Genomic DNA, 27,129 nt, shown 5'->3' on the forward strand with positions numbered 1-27,129 from the left:
CTACTACAAACTGCGCCCTCTGAATATAATACTACCACAAACTGTGCCCTCTGAATATAATACTACCACAAACTGCGCCCTCTGAATATAACGTTGCCATACAGTGCACCCCCTGAATATAATACCACAACCGCAGTAACACCCCTCAACATCCGTTAGCTGATGCTATTACCACGGGAGGGGGGTATTGGTGGTGTTGCTAGTGGATGATGGGGGTGCTACTACTGGGGGAGTGTTGTCTTTTATCAATTTTGTGCAGAAATTTAGGATAGAGGTTAACCATGTTGCGGTGGGAATTGCTAAACTAAAAATTAATAACAGAAATACAGTTTGCCCCCGAGATTCCAAAGCACAGAATGCACTTCAGATCAACAGCCGAAGCATCGTAGGGGGACCCATTCTAATGGAGACAATGTCCTCCACCCGTTTCCAGAACATTGAGGGGCCACTCAAAGAAATGGGCAGTCGAGCTTGAGCCACAGACGGTTGTCTCCATTCTGTATTTCTGTTTTATAATCAACATAATGTATTTTTCATAGTTTTAAATGGCAATAATCAGTTATAGTATGTGATTTATTACATTAACTTATAGATTTTTCTTTACAGTACAGTTATGTCTTAAATCTGCGGTCAGTCTATTGAAAAAGGGATTACTACAAATAAAAACAGATATTAGAAATCATAAATGTTCCTAATCTCTGTACCTGAGACATGGTTGTGTTATATAAGAAGCTGTCTGTAGACGATGTACTTATTAAAAACACATATATCTTCATGTATAAGGTAGAGACTATGACATCTTTGCAGGTTTAGATGTTGTATCTAGCCTGATTGTTATCAGTAATTAATATAAATATTAATTACCTGTCTCTTTGTTCCTTTCCTGCAGCTGACGGGGGTATAGGTCCCTTTCACCCTCTCACCGGGCATTATTCACCTATAAAAAGACACAGGTATGATAACATGTCCCTTATACATGCTACAGACGCTAATATATAACACTCTAGGGCCAGAACTACTTGTCTCAGGGATTATAAAACCGCATTAGAAAAAAGAACAAAAGAAAAGATGGAACCCATTGAGATATAGATGATAGGGATTTTTATTTCTATTGTAGTGCAGTGTATTATCCCTCCCAGGATGATGTTGACACAGGGGCGGACATATCACTTGTTCAGCCGGTTCGGCTGCACAGGGGCCCAGCGTGTTAGGGGGCCCACCTAGTGGCCCAGGTCACAGTCTGGGCCCCTGCAGGGCCCCCTGCCAGTACTTCATACTAAATGCTGCAGCAACAGGTCCCGGACCTGCCGCTGACAGCAGTAATTTACCTTTAAACCGGCCGGGCGAGACGGACAGGCCAGGGGCCGTCATCAGGGGGGTACAACCGGTACCCCAGTAAGGGGCCCGGACCCTCAGGGAGGCCCAACTGGCCCCAACACTCTTTCTTGCGAGTCAGTAAGTGACTGTCACTCACTGACGGCTGGGGGGGGGGGGGGAGTCTTACTGTACACTGACTGACTACATCATATTCTTTTTTCTTATGTTCCAGCCCTGCCCTGTCTGTTGCCCAGACTGGCCAGCGAGGCTGGAGCGAGAGGGAGCGCCGTCCGGAGGGCAGCACTCTGTCACTTTATAATGTCAGGGGCTGCAGTTGGTATGAGACATGCCTGTGCGCGGCTCTCAGTTACCAGCAGGGCCTGTAGTAGCAGCTGGCCAGTGACGTCAGATCACGTGTTCCTCCTCTTCCTGCCCACTGCCTGCAATAGAGGAGCGGAGCAGCAGACTACACTGCACACAGGTACTTACTTGTATGGGGGCAGTGTATGATGGCTGTGTATGTGTGTGTGTGTGTGTGTGTGTGTGTGTATATGGGGACAAAGTGTGTGTGTATGATGGCTGTCTATGTGTATATAGAAGCTGTGTATGTTTATATAGAAGCTGTGTATGTGTATATAGAAGCTGTCTATGTGTATATAGAAGCTGTGTATGTGTATGATGGCCATGTGTGTGTATAATTGGGCAGTGTGTGTATATAGAAGCTGTATATGTGTATATAGAAGCTGTGTATGTTTATATAGAAGCTGTGTATGTGTATATAGAAGCTGTGTATGTGTATGATGGCCATGTGTGTATACAGGGGCAGTGTGTGTAGTGTGTGTCTATATAGTGGCAGTGTATATGCATATAGAAGCTGTGTTTGTGTATGATGGCCATGTATGTATAAAGGGGCAGTGTGTGTCTATATAGTGGCAGTGTATGTGTATATAGTGGCTGTATATGTGTGTATGATGGCAGTGTGTGTCTATATAGTGGCAGTGTATGTGTATAGTGGCTGTATATGTGTGTATGATGGCAGTGTGTATATATAGTGGCAGTGTATGTGTATATAGTGGCTGTATATGTGTGTATGATGGCCGTGTGTGTCTATATAGTGGCAGTGTTTGTGTATAGTGGCTGATATGTGTGTATGATGGCAGTGTGTGTCTATATAGTGGCAGTGTATATGCATATAGAAGCTGTGTATGTGTATGATGGCCATGTGTGTATAAAGGGGCAGTGTGTGCATATAGCAGCTGTGTATGTGTGTATGATGGCTGTGTGTGTATATAGAGGCAGTGTATATATTTATGATGCATGTGTGTATATAGAGGCAGTGTATGTGCATATAGAAGCTGTGTATGATGGCCATGTGTGTGTGTATATAGGGGTAGTGTGTGTGTATGTGTTATGGCCGCCATCAGAACAGTTATGTTGTATGCACTCTATGGGTTAAATGCCATTCATTTGATAGCATGCAGTAAGAGACTGAGAATGTAGTCTGCCAGAGAGAGGATTTATGCATTGATGTTTTGGAGTGTGCTAAAACTCTCAATAATATACTAATAATGAGTGTGACCACAAAACTAACACTACTAATTCTGAATACATGCAAATACATAAAATAACTGACAAGGATTCCTGCGATGGACATGGAACACATGATTGTATATAAGACTAACACATTGATGTTGAAAAGTGGAAGTTCACTCAGGCAAGTGTGCATATATGGTCGGTGTGAACAGGCGGCAAGTATTAATATGGCTACTAAGATGGTGGCCGGAAATAGATGCAGATATGTATAAATACAGTTCTATTCACTTTCTTTTTTGATATATGGTTTTTAGAAGAAGTATTAAAAGTGAGGTTTTAAAGTCTCAGATTATGTATTCAGTGCCATATACAGTCATAATGGTAAATGTTGGCACCCCTGAAATTTTTCAAGAAAAATAAGTATTTCTCACAGAAAAGGATTGCAGTAACACATGTTTTGCTATACACCTGTTTATTCCCTTTGTGTGTATTAGAACTAAACCAAAAAAGGGAGGAAAAAAAGCAAATTGGACATAATGTCACACCAAACTCCAAAAATGGTCTGGACAAAATTATTGGCACCCTTAACTTAATATTTGGTCGCACACCCTTTGGAAAAAATAACTGAAATCAGTGTCTTCCTATAACCATCAATAAGCTTCTTACACCTCACAGCCGGAGTGTTGGACCACTCTTCCTTTGCAAACTGCTCCAGGTCTCTTATTGGAAGAGGCACCTTTTCCCAACAGTAATTTAAGGATCTCTCCACAGGTGTTCAATGATATTTAGATCTGGACTCATTGCTGGCCACTTCAGAACTCTCCAGCGCTTTGTTGCCATCAATTTCTGGGGGCTTTTTGACGTATGTTTGGGGTCATTGTCCTGCTGGAAGACCCAAGATCTCGGACGCAGACCCAGCTTTCTGACACTGGGCTGTACAGTGCGACCCAAAATCTGTTGGTAATCCTCAGATTTCATGATGTCTTGTACACATTCAAGGCCCCCAGTGCCAGAGGCAGCAAAACAACCCCAAAACATCATTGACCTCCACCATATGTCACTGTAGGTACTGTGCTCTTTTCTTTGTAGGCCTCATTCCGTTTTCGGTAAACAGTAGAATGATGTGCTTTACCAAAAAGCTCTATCTTGGTCTCATCTGTCCACAAGACGTTTTCCCAGAAGGATTTTGGTTAATCAAGTTCATTTTGGCAAAATGTAGTCTTGCTTTTTTATGTCTCAGTGTCAGCAGTGGGGTCCTCCTGGGTCCCCTCCATAGCGTTTCATTTCATTTAAATGTCGACTGATAGTTCGCGCTGACTCTGATGCTCCCTGAGCCTGCAGGACAGCTTGAATATCTTTGGAACTTGTTTGGGGCTGCTTATCCACCATCCGGACTATCCTGCGTTTACACCTTTAATAAATTTTTCTCTTCCATCCATGCCCAGGGAGATTATCTACAGTGCCATGGGTTGTAAACTTCTTGATAATGTTGCGCACTGTGGACAAAGGAAAATCTAGATCTCTGGAGATGGACTTGTAACCTTGAGATTGTTGATATTTTTCCACGATTTTGGTTCTCAAGTCCTCAGACAGTTCTTCTCCTCTTTCTGTTGTCCATGCTTAGTGTGGCACACACAGACACACAATGCAAAGACTAAGTGAACTTCTCTCCTTTTTATCTGCTTTCAGGTGTGATTTTGATATTGCCCACACCTGTTACTTGCCCCAGGTGAGTTTAAAGGAACATCACATGCTTGAAACAATCTTATTTATCCACAATTTTGAAAGGGTTCCAATAATTTGTGACATTAAAGTATGACATTATGTCCAATTTGCTTTTTTCCTCCCTTTTTTGGGGGTTAGTTCCAATACACACAAAGGGAATAAACATGTGTATAGCAAAACATGTGTTACTGCAATCCTGTTCTGTGAGAATTTTATAGAAAAATTTCAGGGGTGCCAACATTTACGGCCATGACTATATGTGTGTATTGGCGCTGTGTATGAGTATATAGAGGCTGTGTACGCATATGAGGCTGTATATGTGTATTTCCTTAAGGTTGCAGGGTGTAAATGTACGTCCTGCCCCCCTCCAGCTCTGTGCTTCATAACCGGTTGGTTAGAGCTGGGACATGTGGCTAATGCCAGAGTTCACTAATCAGGGTGATGTCCAGCATTAACCACATTAGATGCCACAATCAAAGTTCATTGCAGCATCTAAAAGTATGAAAATAGGTTGCCAGATAGCCCAGAGGAGCTGATCAGGACCACAGCAAAATTGTGGTGTCCCGATCAACTCAGCGGAGGGTACCTATCTGCCTCCGGCTCGTCTGATCTGTGCATCTTTTAGTGCAGAAAGCTTCAACAGCCTGTAGTAAGGTAGCGCCAATAACACTGATCAATTCTGTGCTATGGCACAGCATTGATAAGTATATGCAATCTAAAAATTACTTGGGGGCGGGGAGGGGTTGAAGGAGGCCTTGACCTGTGTAAGGGGCCCCAACATTTCTGACGGCAGCCCTGATGTGGGTGTGTCAGCTGTGTAATAATGATGAGGTGCTTAAGGTATATGGGGTGATGAGGAGACTGAGGATGGAGTGTGTGGGGTGTATGGGGGTGATGAGGAGACTGAGGATGGAGTGCATGGGGTGATGAGGAGACTGAGGATGGAGTGCATGGGGTGTATGGGATGATGAGGAGACTGAGGATGGAGTGCATGGGGTGATGAGGAGACTGAGGATGGAGTGCATGGGGTGATGAGGAGACTGAGGATGGAGTGCATGGGGTGTATGGGGTGATGAGGAGACTGAGGATGGAGTGCATGTGGTGATGATGAGACTGAGGATGGGGTGCGTGGGGTGATGAGGAGACTGAGGATGGAGTGCATGGGGTGATGAGGAGACTGAGGATGGGGTGCGTGGGGTGTATGGGGTGATGAGGAGACTGAGGATGGGGTGTGTGGGGTATATGGGGTGATGAGGAGACTGAGGATGGAGTGCGTGGGGTGTATGGGATGATTCAGTGGTTGGTACAGTATTTGGCAGTATTATATTCATGGAGTACAGTGGTTGGCAGTATTATATTAATGGAGTACAGTGGTTGGCAGTATTATATTAATGGAGTACAGTGGTTGGCAGTATTATATTCAGGGGTACAGTATTTGGCAGTATTATATTCAGGGGTACAGTGGTTAGCAGTATTATATTCAGGGGTACAGTGGTTGGCATTATTCAGGGGGTACAGTGGTTGGCAGTATTATATTCAGGGGGTACAGTATTTGGCAAGGTTATAATGATTATTGTCATCATACAGAGGATGAGGATCTACTGACAAATTAAGGAACCAATGATGTCCAGGTGTCAGACTCTGCAGAGAAGATGGAAGAAATCCTGGTGTCTGGACCAGATGAAGAAGAAAAATAAAGACAACAGAAAAGACGTCACTCAGGTCAGTGATATCATTGTGTATTTTCCTAACTGTCCCATCAGAGCTGTAGTCACTGATATCATTGTGTAGTCTCCTGACTGTTCCATCAGCTGTAGTCACTTCAGACATGATGGGAGTTGCAGCTTTCCAACATCTGGGCAGCCACTTGAACCAAGGTGATTGGTGGGGGTCCCATGAGTCAGACCCCCACTATAAAAATGGGCTGTTTATTTTAAAATGCCTGGGCCTATTTTTGGTCCCAGTCTGGCCCTGCCTGTAAGTCACTTCTATTACTAAGGAGCCAAGGAACCAGGGGGTGCCAAGGGGTGTCGTGCTAAGTCAAGGGGTGCGAGTGTAAAGGGGAGCACTGCCCTCTGCCTCCCAGCTAGATAAGGGTCAGGCTGACTCAGGATAGTACTCATGGGGCCTGGTCCGCACACTGAGAGGGACAGGGGCCACCCGGAGCCCACCTCAGGAGCCGTTCCATCCACCTGTGGTGGACAAGGCAAGTGGCGACACTACACGGGCGGGGTAAGTGGAGGCACTCCGGTGGGGTCTAGGTACATGAGGGGGCACAGTGCTGGTGGTGGGGGGGGGGGGGGGCAGGCACATTCTTTGCACAGGGGCCCTCTGCTGTCTGTGTCCGCCCTGTGTTGACAAATACTATTGTTAGGTTTTTGGGGGTTTTGTGTTTGCAATGTTTGGGGTATGTGTTATTTTTTGTTAGAGACTATGACATCTTTGCAGGTTTAGATGTTGTATCTAGCCTGATTGTTATCAGTAATTAATATAAATATTAATTACCTGTCTCTTTGTTCCTTTCCTGCAGCTGACGGGGGTATAGGTCCCTTTCACCCTCTCACCGGGCATCAATCACCTATAAAAAGACACAGGTATGATAACATGTCCCTTATACATGCTACAGACGCTAATATATATAACACTCTAGGGCCAGAACTACTTGTCTCAGGGATTATAAAACCGCATTAGAAAAAAGAACAAAAGAAAAGATGGAACCCATTGAGATATAGATGATAGGGATTTTTATTTCTATTGCAGTGCAGTGTATTATCCCTCCCAGGATGATGTTGACAGAGACTATTGTTAGGTTTTTGGGGGTTTTGTGTTTGCAATGTTTGGGGTATGTGTTATTTTTTGTTTCTTTATTCATAAATTTTAAGGGTAATATATGTTTTTTTATTTTTGGGGGAGGGGGGCAGGAGCAAAATATTTTATAAATTATTTTAGTTTTTTTGTTTTTCAATCAAAAACTGTTATTTTTGTTGTTATTATTATTATTCATCAATTTCATCAATATTTTATATATTTTTATTTGGCAAAATATTTCTTGGAATGTCTGTTATCAATTTTGTGCAGAAATTTCGGATAGAGGTTAACCATGTTGCGTCGGGAATTGCTAAACTAAAAATTAATAACAGAAATACAGTTTGCCCCCGAGGTTCCAAAGCACAGAATGCACTTCAGATCAACAGCCGAAGCATCGTAGGGGGACCCATTCTAATGGAGACAATGTCCTCCACCCGTTTCCACAACATTGAGGGGCCACTCAAAGAAAGGGGCAGTCGAGCTTGAGCCACAGACGGTTGTTTCCATTCTATATTTCTGTTTTATAATCAACATAATGTATTTTTCATAGTTTTAAATGGCAATAATCAGTTATAGTATGTGATTTATTACATTAACTTATAGATTTTTCTTTACAGTACAGTTATGTCTTAAATCTGCGGTCTGTCTATTGAAAAAGGGATTACTACAAATAAAAAACAGATATTAGAAAACATAAATGTTCCTAATCTCTGTACCTGAGAAACAGTTGTGTTATATAAGAAGCTGTCTATAGACGATATACTTATTAAAAACACATATATCTTCATGTATAAGGTAGAGACTATGACATCTTTGCAGATTTAGATGTTGTATCTAGCCTGATTGTTATCAGTAATTAATATAAATATTAATTACCTGTCTCTTTGTTCCTTTCCTGCAGCTGACGGGGGTATAGGTTCCTTTCACCCTCTCACCGGGCATTAATCACCTATAAAAAGACACAGGTATGATAACATGTCCCTTATACATGCTACAGACGCTAATATATATAACACTCTAGGGCCAGAACTACTTGTCTCAGGGATTATAAAACCGCATTAGGAAAAAGAACAAAAGAAAAGATGGAACCCATTGAGATATAGATGATAGGGATTTTTATTTCTATTGCAGTGCAGTGTTTATCCCTCCCAGGATGATGTTGACAGAGACTATTGTTAGGTTTTTGGGGGTTTTGTGTTTGCAATGTTTGGGGTATGTGTTATTTTTTGTTTCTTTATTCATAAATTTTAAGGGTAATATATGTTTTTTTTATTTTTTGGGGAAGGGGGCAGGAGCAAAATATTTTATAAATTATTTTAGTTTTTTTGTTTTTTAATCAAAAACTGTTATTTTTGTTGTTATTATTATTATTCATCAATTTCATCAATATTTTATATATTTTTATTTGGCAAAATATTTCTTGGAATGTCTGTTATCAATTTTGTGCAGAAATTTCGGATAGAGGTTAACCATGTTGCGTCGGGAATTGCTAAACTAAAAATTAATAACAGAAATACAGTTTGCCCCCGAGGTTCCAAAGCACAGAATGCACTTCAGATCAACAGCCGAAGCATCGTAGGGGGACCCATTCTAATGGAGACAATGTCCTCCACCCGTTTCCACAACATTGAGGGGCCACTCAAAGAAAGGGGCAGTCGAGCTTGAGCCACAGACGGTTGTTTCCATTCTGTATTTCTGTTTTATAATCAACATAATGTATTTTTCATAGTTTTAAATGGCAATAATCAGTTATAGTATGTGATTTATTACATTAACTTATAGATTTTTCTTTACAGTACAGTAATGTCTTAAATCTGCGGTCTGTCTATTGAAAAAGGGATTACTACAAATAAAAAACAGATATTAGAAAACATAAATGTTCCTAATCTCTGTACCTGAGACACAGTTGTGTTATATAAGAAGCTGTCTATAGACGATATACTTATTAAAAACACAAATATCTTCATGTATAAGGTAGAGACTATGACATCTCTGCAGGTATAGATGTTATATCTAGCCTGATTGTTATCAGTAATCAATATAAATATTAATTACCTGCCTCTTTGTTCCTTTCCTGCAGCTGACGGGGGTATAGGTCCCTTTCACCCTCTCACCGGGCATTAATCAACTATAAAAAGACACAGGTATGATAACATGTCCCTTATACATGCTACAGACGCTAATATATAACACTCTAGGGCCAGAACTACTTGTCTCAGGGATTATAAAACCGCATTAGAAAAAAGAACAAAAGAAAAGATGGAACCCATTGATATATAGATGATAGGGATTTTTATTTCTATTGTAGTGCAGTGTATTATCCCTCCCAGGATGATGTTGACACAGGGTCGGACATATCACTTGTTCAGCCGGTTCGGCTGCACAGGGGCCCAGCGTGTTAGGGGGCCCACCTAATGGCCTAGGTCACAGTCTGGGCCCCTGCAGGGCCCCCTGCCAGTACTTCATACTAAATGCTGCAGCAACAGGTCCCGGACCTGCCGCTGACAGCAGTAATTTACCTTTAAACCGTCCGGGCGAGACGGACAGGCCAGGGGCCGTCATCAGGGGGGTACAACCGGTACCCCAGTAAGGGTCCCGGACCCTCAGGGAGGCCCGACTGGCCCCAACACTCTTTCTTGCGAGTCAGTGAGTGACTGTCACTCACTGACGGCTGGGGGGGGGGGGGGGGAGCCTTACTGTACACTGACTGACTACATCATATTCTTTTTTCTTATGTTCCAGCCCTGCCCTGTCTGTTGCCCAGACTGGCCAGCGAGGCTGGAGCGAGAGGGAGCGCCGTCCGGAGGGGAGCACTCTGTCACTTTATAATGTCAGGGGCTGCAGTTGGTATGAGACATGCCTGTGCGCGGCTCTCAGTTACCAGCAGGGCCTGTAGTAGCAGCTGGCCAGTGACGTCAGATCACGTGTCCCTCCTCTTCCTGCCCACTGCCTGCAATAGAGGAGCGGAGCAGCAGACTACACTGCACACAGGTACTTACTTGTATGGGGGCAGTGTATGATGGCTGTGTGTGTGTGTGTGTGTATGGGGACAAAGTGTGTGTGTATGATGGCTGTCTATGTGTATATAGAAGCTGTGTATGTTTATATAGAAGCTGTGTATGTGTATATAGAAGCTGTCTATGTGTATATAGAATCTGTGTATGTGTATGATGGCCATGTGTGTGTATAATTGGGCAGTGTGTGCATATAGAAGCTGTATATGTGTATATAGAAGCTGTGTATGTTTATATAGAAGCTGTGTATGTGTATATAGAAGCTGTGTATGTGTATGATGGCCATGTGTGTATACAGGGGCAGTGTGTGTATATAGAGGCAGTGTATTTATTTATGGCCATGTGTGTAGGATGGCAGTGTGTGTCTATATAGTGGCAGTGTATATGCATATAGAAGCTGTGTTTGTGTATGATGGCCATGTATGTATAAAGGGGCAGTGTGTGTCTATATAGTGGCAGTGTATGTGTATATAGTGGCTGTATATGTGTGTATGATGGCAGTGTGTGTCTATATAGTGGCAGTGTATGTGTATAGTGGCTGTATATGTGTGTATGATGGCAGTGTGTGTATATATAGTGGCAGTGTATGTGTATATAGTGGCTGTATATGTGTGTATGATGGCCGTGTGTGTCTATATAGTGGCAGTGTTTGAGTATAGTGGCTGATATGTGAGTATGATGGCAGTGTGTGTCTATATAGTGGCAGTGTATATGCATATAGAAGCTGTGTATGTGTATGATGGCCATGTGTGTATAAAGGGGCAGTGTGTGCATATAGCAGCTGTGTATGTGTGTATGATGGCTGTGTGTGTATATAGAGGCAGTGTATATATTTATGATGCATGTGTTTATATAGAGGCAGTGTATGTGCATATAGAAGCTGTGTATGATGGCCATGTGTGTGTGTATATAGGGGTAGTGTGTGTGTATGTGTTATGGCCGCCATCAGAACAGTTATGTTGTATGCACTGTATGGGTTAAATGCCATTCATTTGATAGCATGCAGTAAGAGACTGAGAATGTAGTCTGCCAGAGAGAGGATTTATGCATTGATGTTTTGGAGTGTGCTAAAACTCTCAATAATATACTAATAATGAGTGTGACTACAAAACTAACACTACTAATTCTGAATACATGCAAATACATAAAATAACTGACAAGGATTCCTGCGATGGACATGGAACACATGATTGTATATAAGACTAACACATTGATGTTGAAAATTGGAAGTTCACTCAGGCAAGTGTGCATATATGGTCGGTGTGAACAGGCGGCAAGTATTAATATGGCTACTAAGATGGTGGCCGGAAATAGATGCAGATATGTATAAATACAGTTCTATTCACTTTCTTTTTTGATATATGGTTTTTAGAAGAAGTATTAAAAGTGAGGTTTTAAAGTCTCAGATTATGTATTCAGTGCCATATACAGTCATAATGGTAAATGTTGGCACCCCTGAAATTTAAGTATTTCTCACAGAAAAGGATTGCAGTAACACATGTTTTGCTATACACATGTTTATTCCCTTTGTGTGTATTAGAACTAAACCAAAAAAGGGAGGAAAAAAAGCAAATTGGACATATTGTCACACCAAAATCCAAAAATGGTCTGGACAAAATTATTGGCACCCTTAACTTAATATTTGGTCGCACACCCTTTGGAAAAAATAACTGAAATCAGTGTCTTCCTATAACCATCAATAAGCTTCTTACACCTCACAGCCGGAGTGTTGGACCACTCTTCCTTTGCAAACTGCTCCAGGTCTCTTATTGGAAGAGGTGCCTTTTCCCAACAGTAATTTAAGGATCTCTCCACAGGTGTTCAATGATATTTAGATCTGGACTCTTCAGAACTCTCCAGCGCTTTGTTGCCTTCAATTTCTGGGGGCTTTTTGACGTATGTTTGGGGTCATTGTCCTGCTGGAAGACCCAAGATCTCGGACGCAAACCCAGCTTTCTGACACTGGGCTGTACAGTGCGACCCAAAATCCGTTGGTAATCCTCAGATTTCATGATGTCTTGTACACATTCAAGGCCCCCAGTGCCAGAGGCAGCAAAACAACCCCAAAACATCATTGACCTCCACCATATGTCACTGTAGGTACTGTGCTCTTTTCTTTGTAGGCCTCATTCCGTTTTCGGTAAACAGTAGAATGATGTGCTTTACCAAAAAGCTCTATCTTGGTCTCATCTGTCCACAAGACGTTTTCCCAGAAGGATTTTGGTTAATCAAGTTCATTTTGGCAAAATGTAGTCTTGCTTTTTTATGTCTCAGTGTCAGCAGTGGGGTCCTCCTGGGTCCCCTCCATAGCGTTTAATTTCATTTAAATGTCGACTGATAGTTCGCGCTGACTCTGATGCTCCCTGAGCCTGCAGGACAGCTTGAATATCTTTGGAACTTGTTTGGGGCTGCTTATCCACCATCCGGACTATCCTGCGTTTACACCTTTAATAAATTTTTCTCTTCCATCCATGCCCAGGGAGATTATCTACAGTGCCATGGGTTGTAAACTTCTTGATAATGTTGCGCACTGTGGACAAAGGAAAATCTAGATCTCTGGAGATGGACTTGTAACCTTGAGATTGTTGATATTTTTCCACGATTTTGGTTCTCAAGTCCTCAGACAGTTCTCTTCTCCTCTTTCTGTTGTCCATGCTTAGTGTGGCACACACAGACACACAATGCCAAGACTAAGTGAACTTCTCTCCTTTTTATCTGCTTTCAGGTGTGATTTTGATATTGCCCACACCTGTTACTTGCCCCAGGTGAGTTTAAAGGAACATCACATGCTTGAAACAATCTTATTTATCCACAATTTTGAAAGGGTTCCAATAATTTGTGACATTAAAGTGTGACATTATGTCCAATTTGCTTTTTTCCTCCCTTTTTTGGGGGTTAGTTCCAATACACACAAAGGGAATAAACATGTGTATAGCAAAACATGTGTTACTGCAATCCTTTTCTGTGAGAATTTTATAGAAAAATTTCAGGGGTGCCAACATTTACGGCCATGACTATATGTGTGTATTGGCGCTATGTATGAGTATATAGAGGCTGTGTACGCATATGAGGCTGTATATGTGTATTTCTTTAAGGTTGCAGGGTGTAAATGTACGTCCTGCCCCCCTCCAGTTCTATGCTTCATAACCGGTTGGTTAGAGCTGGGACATGTGGCTAATGCCAGAGTTCACCAATCAGGGTGATGTCCAGCATTAACCACTTTAGATGCCACAATCAAAGTTCATTGCAGCATCTAAAAGTATGAAAATAGGTTGCCAGATAGCCCAGAGGAGCTGATCAGGACCACAGCAAAATTGTGGTGTCCCGATCAACTCAGCGGAGGGTACCTATCTGCCTCTGGCTCGTCTGATCTGTGCATCTTTTAGTGCAGAAAGCTTCAACAGCCTGTAGTAAGGTAGCGCCAATAACACTGATCAATTCTGTGCTATGGCACAGCATTGGTAAGTATATGCAATCTAAAAATTACTTGGGGGCGGGGAGGGGTTGAAGGGGGCCTTGACCTGTGCAAGGGGCCCCAAAATTTCTGACGGCAGCCCTGATGTGGGTGTGTCAGCTGTGTAATAATGATGAGGTGCTTAAGGTATATGGGGTGATGAGGAGACTGAGGATGGAGTGCGTGGGGTGTATGGGGGTGATGAGGAGACTGAGGATGGAGTGCATGGGGTGATGAGGAGACTGAGGATGGAGTGCATGGGGTGTATGGGGTGATGAGGAGACTGAGGATGGAGTGCATGGGGTGATGAGGAGACTGAGGATGGAGTGCATGGGGTGATGAGGAGACTGAGGATGGAGTGCATGGGGTGATGAGGAGACTGAGGATGGAATGCATGGGGTGTATGGGGTGATGAGGAAACTGAGGATGGAGTGCATGTGGTGATGATGAGACTGAGGATGGGGTGCGTGGGGTGATGAGGAGACTGAGGATGGAGTGCATGGGGTGATGAGGAGACTGAGGATGGGGTGCGTGGGGTGTATGGGGTGATGAGGAGACTGAGGATGTGGTGTGTGGGGTATATGGGGTGATGAGGAAACTGAGGATGGAGTGCGTGGGGTGTATGGGATGATTCAGTGGTTGGTACAGTATTTGGCAGTATTATATTCATGGAGTACAGTGGTTGGCAGTATTATATTAATGGAGTACAGTGGTTGGCAGTATTATATTAATGGAGTACAGTGGTTGGCAGTATTATATTCAGGGGTACAGTATTTGGCAGTATTATATTCAGGGGTACAGTGGTTAGCAGTATTATATTCAGGGGTACAGTGGTTGGCATTATTCAGGGGGTACAGTGGTTGGCAGTATTATATTCAGGGGGTACAGTATTTGGCAAGGTTATAATGATTATTGTCATCATACAGAGGATGAGGATCTACTGACAAATTAAGGAACCAATGATGTCCAGGTGTCAGACTCTGCAGAGAAGATGGAAGAAATCCTGGTGTCTGGACCAGATGAAGAAGAAAAATAAAGACAACAGAAAAGACGTCACTCAGGTCAGTGATATCATTGTGTATTTTCCTAACTGTCCCATCAGAGCTGTAGTCACTGATATCATTGTGTAGTCTCCTGACTGTTCCATCAGCTGTAGTCACTTCAGACATGATGGGAGTTACAGCTTTCCAACATCTGGGCAGCCACTTGAACCAAGGTGATTGGTGGGGGTCCCATGAGTCAGACCCCCACTATAAAAATGGGCTGTTTATTTTAAAATGCCTGGGCCTATTTTTGGTCCCAGTCTGGCCCTGCCTGTAAGTCACTTCTATTACTAAGGAGCCAAGGAACCAGGGGGTGCCAAGGGGTGTCGTGCTAAGTCAAGGGGTGCGAGTGTAAAGGGAGCACTGCCCTCTAACTCCCAGCTAGATAAGGGTCAGGCTGACTCAGGGTAGTACTCATGGGGCCTGGTCAGCACACTGAGAGGGACAGGGGCCACCCGGAGCCCACCTCAGGAGCCGTTCCATCCACCTGTGGTGGACAAGGCAAGTGGCGACACTACACGGGCGGGGTAAGTGGAGGCACTCCGGTGGGGTCTAGGTACATGAGGGGGCACAGTGCTGGTGGTGGTGGGGGGGGGGGCAGGCACATTCTTTGCACAGGGGCCCTCTGCTGTCTGTGTCCGCCCCTGTGTTGACAAATACTATTGTTAGGTTTTTGGGGGTTTTGTGTTTGCAATGTTTGGGGTATGTGTTATTTTTTGTTAGAAACTATGACATCTTTGCAGGTTTAGATGTTGTATCTAGCCTGATTGTTATCAGTAATTAATATAAATATTAATTACCTGTCTCTTTGTTCCTTTCCTGCAGCTGACGGTGTTATAGGTCCCTTTCACCCTCTCACCGGGCATCAATCACCTATAAAAAGACACAGGTATGATAACATGTCCCTTATACATGCTACAGACGCTAATATATCTAACACTCTAGGGCCAGAACTACTTGTCTCAGGGATTATAAAACCGCATTAGAAAAAAGAACAAAAGAAAAGATGGAACCCATTGAGATATAGATGATAGGGATTTATATTTCTATTGCAGTGCAGTGTATTATCCCTCCCAGGATGATGTTGACAGAGACTATTGTTAGGTTTTTGGGGGTTTTGTGTTTGTAATGTTTGGGGTATGTGTTATTTTTTGTTTCTTTATTCATAAATTTTAAGGGTAATATATGTTTTTTTATTTTTGGGGGAAGGGGGCAGGAGCAAAATATTTTATAAATTATTTTAGTTTTTTTGTTTTTTAATCAAAAACTGTTATTTTTGTTGTTATTATTATTCATCAATTTCATCAATATTTTATATATTTTTATTTGGCAAAATATTTCTTGGAATGTCTGTTATCAATTTTGTGCAGAAATTTAGGATAGAGGTTAACCATGTTGCGGTGGGAATTGCTAAACTAAAAATTAATAACAGAAATACAGTTTGCCCCCGAGGTTCTAAAGCACAGAATGCACTTCAGATCAACAGCCGAAGCATCGTAGGGGGACCCATTCTAATGGAGACAATGTCCTCCACCCGTTTCCACAACATTGAGGGGCCACTCAAAGAAAGGGGCAGTCGAGCTTGAGCCACAGACGGTTGTTTCCATTCTGTATTTCTGTTTTATAATCAACATAATGTATTTTTCATAGTTTTAAATGGCAAAAATCAGTTATAGTATGTGATTTATTACATTAACTTATAGATTTTTCTTTACAGTACAGTTATGTCTTAAATCTGCGGTCAGTCTATTGAAAAAGGGATTACTACAAATAAAAAACAGATATTAGAAATCATAAATGTTCCCAATCTCTGTACCTGAGAAACAGTTGTGTTATATAAGAAGCTGTCTATAGACGATATACTTATTAAAACACATATATCTTCATGTATAAGGTAGAGACTATGACATCTCTGCAGGTCTAGATGTTATATCTAGCCTGATTGTTATCAGTAATTAATATAAATATTAATTACCTGTCTCTTTGTTCCTTTCCTGCAGCTGACGGGGGTATAGGTCCCTTTCACCCTCTCACCGGGCATTAATCACCTATAAAAAGACACAGGTATGATAACATGTCCCTTATACATGCTACAGACGCTAATACATATAACACTCTAGGGCCAGAACTACTTGTCTCAGGGATTATAAAACCGCATTAGAAAAAAGAACAAAAGAAAAGATGGAACCCATTGAGATATAGATGATAGGGATTTTTATTTCTATTGTAGTGCAGTGTATTATCCCTCCCAGGATGATGTTGACAGAGACTATTGTTAGGTTTTTGGGGGTTTTGTGTTTGCAATGTTTGGGGTATGTGTTATTTTTTGTTTCTTTATTCATAAATTTTAAGGGTAATATATGTTTTTTTATTTTTGGGGGAAGGGGGCAGGAGCAAAATATTTTATAAATTATTTTAGTTTTTTTTGTTTTTTAATCAAAAACTGTTATTTTTGCTGTTATTATTATTCATCAATTTCATCAATATTTTATATATTTTTATTTGGCAAAATATTTCTTGGAATGTCTGTTATCAATTTTGTGCAGAAATTTAGGATAGAGGTTAACCATGTTGCGGTGGGAATTGCTAAACTAAAAATTAATAACAGAAATACAGTTTTCCCCCGAGGTTCCAAAGCACAGAATGCACTTCAGATCAACAGCCGAAGCATCGTAGGGGGACCCATTCTAATGGAGACAATGTCCTCCACCCGTTTCCACAACATTGAGGGGCCACTCAAAGAAAGGGGCAGTCGAGCATGAGCAACAGACGGTTGTTTCCATTCTGTATTTTTGTTTTATAATCAACATAATGTATTTTTCATAGTTTTAAATGGCAATAATCAGTTATAGTATGTGATTTATTACATTAACTTATAGATTTTTCTTTACAGTACAGTTATGTCTTAAATCTGCAGTCAGTCTATTGAAAAAGGGATTACTACAAATAAAAAACAGATATTAGAAATCATAAATGTTCCCAATCTCTGTACCTGAGAAACAGTTGTGTTATATAAGAAGCTGTCTATAGACGATATACTTATTAAAAACACATATATCTTCATGTATAAGGTAGAGACTATGACATCTCTGCAGGTCTAGATGTTATATCTAGCCTGATTGTTATCAGTAATTAATATAAATATTAAATACCTGTCTCTTTGTTCCTTTCCTGCAGCTGACGGGGGTATAGGTCCCTTTCACCCTCTCACCGGGCATTAATCACCTATAAAAAGACACAGGTATGATAACATGTCCCTTATACATGCTACAGACGCTAAAATATATATAACACTCTAGGGCCAGAACTACTTGTCTCAGGGATTATAAAACCGCATTAGAAAAAAGAACAAAAGAAAAGATGGAACCCATTGAGATATAGATGATAGGGATTTTTATTTCTATTGTAGTGCAGTGTATTATCCCTCCCAGGATGATGTTGACAGACACTATTGTTAGGTTTTTGGGGGTTTTGTGTTTGCAATGTTTGGGGTATGTGTTATTTTTTGTTTCTTTATTTATAAATTTTAAGGGTAATATATGTTTTTTTTATTTTTGGGGAAGGGGGCAGGAGCAAAATATTTGATAAATTATTATTGTTTATTTGTTTTTTAATCAAAAACTGTTATTTTTGTTGTTATTATTATTCATCAACTTCATCAATATTTTATATATTTTTATTTGGCAAAATATTTCTTGGAATGTCTTTTATCAATTTTGTGCAGAAATTTAGGATAGAGGTTAACCATGTTGCGGTGGGAATTGCTAAACTAAAAATTAATAACAGAAATACAGTTTGCCCCCGAGATTCCAAAGCACAGAATGCACTTCAGATCAACAGCCGAAGCATCTTAGGGGGACCCATTCTAATGGAGACAATGTCCTCCACCCGTTTCCAGAACATTGAGGGGCCACTCAAAGAAATGGGCAGTCGAGCTTGAACCACAGACGGTTGTCTCCATTCTGTATTTCTGTTTTATAATCAACATAATGTATTTTTCATAGTTTTAAATGGCAATAATCAGTTATAGTATGTGATTTATTACATTAACTTATAGATTTTTCTTTACAGTACACTTATGTCTTAAATCTGCGGTCGGTCTATTGAAAAAGGGATTACTACAAATAAAAAACAGATATTAGAAATCATAAATGTTCCTAATCTCTGTACCTGAGACATGGTTGTGTTATATAAGAAGCTGTCTATAGATGACATACTTATTAAAAACACATATATCTTCATGTATAAGGTAGAGACTATGACATCTTTGCAGGTTTAGATGTTGTATCTAGCCTGATTGTTATCAGTAATTAATATAAATATTAATTACCTGTCTCTTTGTTCCTTTCCTGCAGCTGACGGGGGTATAGGTCCCTTTCACCCTCTCACCGGGCATCAATCACCTATAAAAAGACACAGGTATGATAACATGTCCCTTATACATGCTACAGACGCTAATATATCTAACACTCTAGGGCCAGAACTACTTGTCTCAGGGATTATAAAACCGCATTAGAAAAAAGAACAAAAGAAAAGATGGAACCCATTGAGATATAGATGATAGGGATTTTTATTTCTATTGTAGTGCAGTGTATTATCCCTCCCAGGATGATGTTGACAGACACTATTGTTAGGTTTTTGGGGGTTTTGTGTTTGCAATGTTTGGGGTATGTGTTATTTTTTGTTTCTTTTTTTATAAATTTTAAGGGTAATATGTTTTTTTATTTTTGGGGAAGGGGGCAGGAGCAAAATATTTAATAAATTATTATTGTTTATTTGTTTTTTAATCAAAAACTGTTTTTTTTGTTGTTATTATTATTCATCAACTTCATCAATATTTTATATATTTTTATTTGGCAAAATATTTCTTGGAATGTCTTTTATCAATTTTGTGCAGAAATTTAGGATAGAGGTTAACCATGTTGCGGTGGGAATTGCTAAACTAAAAATTAATAACAGAAATACAGTTTGCCCCCGAGATTCCAAAGCACAGAATGCACTTCATATCAACAGCCGAAGCATCTTAGGGGGACCCATTCTAATGGAGACAATGTCCTCCATCCGTTTCCAGAACATTGAGGGGCCACTCAAAGAAATGGGCAGTCGAGCTTGAGCCACAGACAGTTGTTTCCATTCTGTATTTCTGTTTTATAATCAACATAATGTATTTTTCATAGTTTTAAATGGCAATAATGAGTTATAGTATGTGATTTATTACATTAACTTATAGATTTTTCTTTACAGTACAGTTATGTCTTAAATCTGCGGTCAGTCTATTGAAAAAGGGATTACTACAAATAAAAAACAGATATTAGAAATCATAAATGTTCCTAATCTCTGTACCTGAGACATGGTTGTGTTATATAAGAAGCTGTCTATAGACGATATACTTATTAAAAACACATATATCTTCATGTATAAGGTAGAGACTATGACATCTTTGCAGGTTTAGATGTTGTATCTAGCCTGATTGTTATCAGTAATTAATATAAATATTAATTACCTGTCTCTTTCTTCCTTTCCTGCAGCTGACGGGAGTATAGGTCCCTTTCACCCTCTCACCGGGCATCAATCACCTATAAAAAGACACAGGTATGATAACATGTCCCTTATACATGCTACAGACGCTAATATATCTAACACTCAAGGGCCAGAATTACTTGTCTCAGGGATTATAAAACCGCATTAGAAAAAAGAACAAAAGAAAAGATGGAACCCATTGAGATATAGATGATAGGGATTTTTATTTCTATTGCAGTGCAGTGTATTATCCCTCCCAGGATGATGTTGACAGAGACTATTGTTAGGTTTTTGGGAGTTTTGTGTTTGTAATGTTTGGGGTATGTGTTATTTTTTGTTTCTTTATTCATAAATTTTAAGGGTAATATATGTTTTTTTATTTTTGGGGGAAGGGGGCAGGAGCAAAATATTTTATAAATTATTTTAGTTTTTTTGTTTTTTAATCAAAAACTGTTATTTTTGTTGTTATTATTATTCATCAATTTCATCAATATTTTATATATTTTTATTTGGCAAAATATTTCTTGGAATGTCTGTTATCAATTTTGTGCAGAAATTTAGGATAGAGGTTAACCATGTTGGGGTGGGAATTGCTAAACTAAAAATTAATAACAGAAATACAGTTTGCCCCCGAGGTTCCAAAGCACAGAATGCACTTCAGATCAACAGCCGAAGCATCGTAGGGGGACCCATTCTAATGGAGACAATGTCCTCCACCCGTTTCCACAACATTGAGGGGCCACTCAAAGAAAGGGGCAGTCGAGCTTGAGCCACAGACGGTTGTTTCCATTCTGTATTTCTGTTTTATAATCAACATAATGTATTTTTCATAGTTTTAAATGGCAATAATCAGTTATAGTATGTGATTTATTACATTAACTTATAGATTTTTCTTTACAGTACAGTTATGTCTTAAATCTGCGGTCAGTCTATTGAAAAAGGGATTACTACAAATAAAAAACAGATATTAGAAATCATAAATGTTCCCAATCTCTGTACCTGAGAAACAGTTGTGTTATATAAGAAGCTGTCTATAGACGATATACTTATTAAAAACACATATATCTTCATGTATAAGGTAGAGACTATGACATCTTTGCAGGTTTAGATGTTATATCTAGCCTGATTGTTATCAGTAATTAATATAAATATTAATTACCTGTCTCTTTGTTCCTTTCCTGCAGCTGACGGGGGTATAGGTCCCTTTCACCCTTTCACCGGGCATCAATCACCTATAAAAAGACACAGGTATGATAACATGTCCCTTATACATGCTACAGACGGTAATATATATAACACTCTAGGGCCAGAACTACTTGTCTCAGGGATTATAAAACCGCATTAGAAAAAAGAACAAAAGAAAAGATGGAACCCATTGAGATATAGATGATAGGGATTTTTATTTCTATTGTAGTGCAGTGTATTTTCCCTCCCAGGATCATGTTGACAGAGACTATTGACAGGTTTTTGGGGGTTTTGTGTTTGCAATGTTTGGGGTATGTGTTATTTTTTGTTTCTTTTAGCATGGCATTGATCAGTGTTATTGCCACTCAACTGCTCCTGCCTGGATCTCAGGCATGGAGCAGTCATTTGGCGATCGGACAGCGAGGAGGCAGGTAGGGATCCTCCTCGCGTCCTGCAAGCTGTTCGGGACGCCACGATTTTATCGCGGAGGTCCCGATCAGCACCATTGAGCTAACCAGCAATGTTTACTTTCCTTCTATGGTCAGTGAATTAAACAAAAAAGGATCCCTGAAGGTTCCAGGGTAATAGTGCAATATCAACCTTTAAGGGGCTACCCCTTCTGGGGAAAACCCTTACTAGAAGCCCCCCTAAAACTTTTAAACTTTATTCAATTCACAAACTAAAAAGCTACCCTTATGAAACACACGGTTTAAAATTATCGGCGGTGTCACAGAATTTTTTATGGGAATGGAAAACCTCTCCTAGCTACTAAGTTTCTGTTAGTGCTCAACAATTAATATATATTGTGCACTATGATCTGTGCACTAGTAGGTGAGTATGCATGCTGCATTAACATTACTAACAGTGAACACACGCTGTATTAAAACATGGCTAGCCTCCTCGACGTTTCGCTGAATAAACCAGCTTGGTCAAGGGCTTTGAGGCTAATGGTGCCCCGGACGCAAGGTAGGCTTTATATAATCTCACATTGCGTTCATTTCCTGTGCCGTGCTATCGCCAATCAGATGGCCGCACATCACAATCTTGTGTCCCGCTATAGTTGTGTACCAATCCTGCGAAAAGTCGCAACCAATCATACAGTTTGTTATGGTCTGGCATGTGTTTATTTTCTGCACCTATCACCACCTTTGTTTACATGTGATGTCACAGTAGGTACGCATGTCCGCACATTGGTAATCAATGCGCAAGCCTCATGATGGATGATTCACTTCTCACGATATCTACATATTGCTGGACCTGTGCGCATGACTTCGGACTTTGTCTGTATTTCACTTCTAGAGTACTACTGTGCATGTTATGGGACTAAGACTGTGTAGGGTATGTTCCAAATTATCCATAGTGCAGACCATGGAGTGTGTAAAAGTGTGGTATTAACATGAGTAATTATATTCTCATGTAAATGATCTTGTAACTCATGCAATTTTATAGGAGAAAAAAATATTTTATTTATTTATATTCTGTGAATCGGTATAGACTGCTATTTATTCTGTTTGTTATGTAATAAGCTATGGTAGTCTGGGATATATGATGTCCTAAGATATGGATTTCTTGAGTAGCATGTAAGTTGCAAGGGAGGGGTGGGGGGGAATAAGGAAGGGAGAAGGGAAGCAGAGGGAATTATATATATATATATATATATATATATATATATATATACACATATATATATACAGTAGATGGAAGTGAAAAAACGTTATCTTATTCAGAAAGTACTTGCTTGTATAATGTTAATCTATTTATTATTAGTGATTGGTGCTATATTTTATTTTTGTTATATTTATGTTATTATTTGTATTTTTTATGTATTTTGTGTATTTTATTTTTTAGTTAGTGATTTTAGATTTTTCTATACATATTTTTTATATATATTTTTTACATTTTATTAATTTTTATTGTTTTTATTTTTATTTTATATTGAGTTAAAGTATTTAACAGTAAGTATATTTTATGATGAATTTATTGCTAATATTTCAAATTTCTAATGTTATCCCAAATTTTTCATTTTCACAAGGGGTAATTGAGAAAAAGCCCCCCATAATTTGTATCACCATTTCTTCTGAATATATAAATAACCCCATGTGTGGACATAAAGTGCTCTGCTGGCTCACTACAGGGCTCAGAAGAGAAGGAGCGCCATTGGACTTTTGGAGAGAGAATTTGGCTGGAATTGAAGGCCATGTGCGTTTACAAAGCCCCCATGGTGCCAGAACAGCGGAACCCCCCCCAACATGTGACCGCATTTTGGAAACTACACCCCTCATGGAATGTAATAAGGGGTGCAGTGAGCATTTATGCCCTACTGGTGTCTGACAGATTTTTGGAACAGGGGTCCATGAAAATGAAAAATTTAAGTTTTCATTTGCACAGCCCACTGTTCCAAAAGTCTGTCAAACGTCAGTGGAGTGTAAATGCTCACTGCACCCATTGTTACATTCTGTGAGGGGTGTTGTTTCCGAAATAGAGTCACATGTGGGGGGGTCCACTGTTCTGGCACCATGGGGGCTTTGTAAACGCACATGTCCCCTGACTTGAATTCCAGACGAATTCTCTCTCCAAAAGCCCAATGGCGCTTCTTCTCTTCTGATCATTGTAGTTTGCTCGCAGAGCACTTTACATCCATACATGGGATACTTCCAAACCCAGAAGAAATGGGGTTACAAATTTTGAGGGGCATTTTCTCGTATTTCCTCCTATTTTTTTTTTATTTACTCATCCAAATTTTACAAAAAGTCATCAAACACCTGTGGGGTGTTAAGGCTCACTGTACCCCTTGTTATGTTCCTTGAGGGGTGTGTTTCCTCTTTTTAATAACTATGAACATGTATTCCTTAGTTTAGTTGGGTCTGTTAGGGTTTATTTTAGGGTTCTGACAATTTTAATGGTAACAATAGCCCTACAACCTAAGGAAGGCAAAAAGCACCCATGATTGTCATAGACATGGTACAGAAAAATTTCTACATGACCCGCTAACTTTGAAGGGGGAAGTGCCTAAAGGCACTTCCCCTTCAAAGTTAGATTCAATTCGCTGGGAACTACAATATAATACCTGGTCGGCATATAACCTTATCTTATATGTAATCTTGTGTCCATGGCCTGCTAGCAATTGGATAGATCCCTAAATCAACATTCCACATAGTTTACTCCAGTATTGTCTAATATTCAGGTGTAATACACAAATGTAGGGTGCAAGGAGGCTGATCTAAGCTGCTCAAGTGTTTCATCCCGGCACATCCACTTACTTGCTCTCCCCTCCAGCTCCTTCTTGATTGAAAAACCGGGCTCAGAACATCAATCAAGGAGGGCCTGGGAGGTGGGAGCAAGCGAGGAGGTGTGCCAAGCTTCGGCACTTCAGCAGATTAACCCCACCTCTTTGGAACTTGGCTGAAAAATTGAACACTGATTTTACAAATTAGGCAACTATTATCAGCTAAAAAAAAAAAAAAGGTACAATAGGGTCTGAAGTTCTTGGAGCAAATAGAGTTGATAAATTCCCTTTAAAGTGGTACTCTGCCCCTGAACATCTTATCCGCTATAGAAAGGATAGGGAATAAGATGTCTGATGGCAGGTGTCTTGCCACTGGGAACCCCCGCGATCTCTGTGCCGTCACGCCCCCTCCCATAGACATGAATAGAGGGGGTGTGGTTTGGCGATATGGATTGCCACAGATTCCGCAGAGTCGGCCCAGATATCGTGGGGGGTCCCAGTGGCCAGACCCACTCCAGGATCAGACATCTCATCCACAATGTTTTGGATAGGGGATAAGATGTCTATGGGCGGAGTACACCTTTAGCCCCTTAAGGACCCAGGACGTACGGGGACGTCCCAGCACCCTGGGCTTTAAGGACCCAGGACGTCCCCGTACGTCCTGGCGTTTTCCGGGCCCTGCCGCGCGCCGGGCTGAGATCAGAAGCGGATGCCTGCTGAAATGCTTCAGCAGGCATCCAGGGCAAATGCCCTGGGCATGCTGGGAGTTGCAGTTTTGCAACATCTGGAGGTCCACAGTTTGGAGACCACTGTGCCCTTCCAGATGTTGCAAAACTACACATCCTCAGCATGCCATTACTGTCCAGGCATGCTGGGAGTTGTAGTTCTGTAACATCTGGCCCTTCAGATGTTGCAGAACTACAACTCCCAGCATGCCTGGACAGTTTTGGCATACTGGGAGTTGTAGTTTTGCAACATCTGGAAGGGCACAGATTGGGAACCACTGTATTAGTGGTCTGCAAACTGTAGTCCTCCAGATGTTGCAAAACTACAACTCCAAGCATTCTGGGAGTTGTAGTTCGGCAACATCTGGCTCTCAAGATGTTGCAGAACATCTACTTCCAGCATGCCTGAGAATGTTTGGGAGTAGTGGTTTTGCAACAACTGGAGGCACACTGGTTGGGAAACATTGTCTGTTTCCTAACTCAGTGTTTCCCAACCCGTGTGCCTCCAGCTGTTGCAAAACTATACCTATCAGCATGCACTGATAGACAGTGCATGCTGGGAGTTGTAGTTTTGCAACAGCTGGAGGCCCCCCTGTGAATGTACAGGGTACATTCACATGGGCAGGGGGCTTACAGTGAGTATCAGGCTGCAAGTTTGCGATGCAGCAAATTTTGCGCGGCAGCTCAAACTCGCAGCGGGAAACTCGCTGTAATCCCTCGCCCATGTGACTGTACCCTAAAAACACTACACTACACTAAACTATCACAAAATAAAATAAAAAGTAAAAAACACTACATATACACATACCCCTACACAGCCCCCCTCCCCTCCCCAATAAAAATGAAAAACGTCTGGTGCGTCACTGTTTCCAAAATGGAGCCTCCAGCTGTTGCAAAACAACAACTCCCAGTATTGCCAGACAGCCGTTGACTGTCCAAGCATGCTGGGAGTTTTTCAACAGCTGGAGGCACCCTGTTTGGGAATCACTGGCGTAGAATACCCCTATGTCCACCCCTATGCGAATCCCTAATTCAGGCCTCAAATGCACATGGCGCTCTCTCACTTCGGAGCCCTGTCGTATTTCAAGGCAACAGTTTAGGGCCACATATGGGGTATCACCGTACTCGGGAGAAATTGCTTAACAAATTTTGGGGGGCTTTTTCTCCTTTCACCCCTTATGAAAAGGTGAAGCTGGGGTCTACACCAGCATGTTAGTGTAAAAAAATTAATTTTTTACACTAACATGCTGATGTTGCCCTATACTTTTCATTTTGACAAGAGGTAAAAGGGAAAAAAGCCCCCCAAAATTTGTAAAGCAATTTCTCCCGACTACGGAGATACCCCATATGTGGGCGCAAAGTGCTCTGGGGGCGCACAACAAGGCCCAGAAGGGAGAGTGCACCATGTACATTTGATGTGATTTGCACAGAGGTGGCTGATTGTTACAGCGGTTTTGACAAACGCAAAAACAATAAAACCCCACATGTGACCCCATTTCGGAAACTACACCCCTCACAGAATGTAATGAGGGGTGCAGTGAGAATTTACACCCCACTGGTGTCTGACAGATCTTTGGAA

Source organism: Hyla sarda, chromosome 3, assembly GCF_029499605.1.
Source record: "Hyla sarda isolate aHylSar1 chromosome 3, aHylSar1.hap1, whole genome shotgun sequence".
Taxonomy (NCBI): domain Eukaryota; kingdom Metazoa; phylum Chordata; class Amphibia; order Anura; family Hylidae; genus Hyla; species Hyla sarda.